Here is a 436-nt window from a genome sequence, read left to right as displayed (position 1 = left end):
CAAAACCGATCTCCCGTGGGTAAGTCATTATGGAAATAAAGGAAGCAATACTTTACATATGTGATGCTTGCTTTAAATTCGGCCTGGTATAGAATGGAATGAAAGGGGCACTAGGATGAAAGAGGAGATGGCAAAATCAGTGACCTGGAAGTGGACATCATTCCACGTGAAACCATAAAAATGAAAAAATTGGGGGATGATTGTACCTTCTGTTAAAAATGCATCTTGTTTCTGCAAGTTCTACATTTTCCTTCATGCAATTCTTAATCTTCTCAGAAATTTGATCTAAATTAACCAGAAAGATAAAAAGGCGATCTCTAATATGAGTACCAAAACCAAAAAAATCAAATTACCCACTGCATCAAAAGAAAAGGTGTGTGATCCCGCACAATGGGCGCATGTAACAATTGAGCATTACTGTGGTCTGTGAAGAAAG

The sequence above is a fragment of the Callorhinus ursinus genome, unplaced genomic scaffold, assembly GCF_003265705.2.
Source record: "Callorhinus ursinus isolate GAN/ISIS: 27379988/994484 unplaced genomic scaffold, GSC_fseal_2.0 scaffold1667, whole genome shotgun sequence".
NCBI classification, from domain to species: domain Eukaryota; kingdom Metazoa; phylum Chordata; class Mammalia; order Carnivora; family Otariidae; genus Callorhinus; species Callorhinus ursinus.
This window is presented reverse-complemented; position numbering follows the sequence as displayed.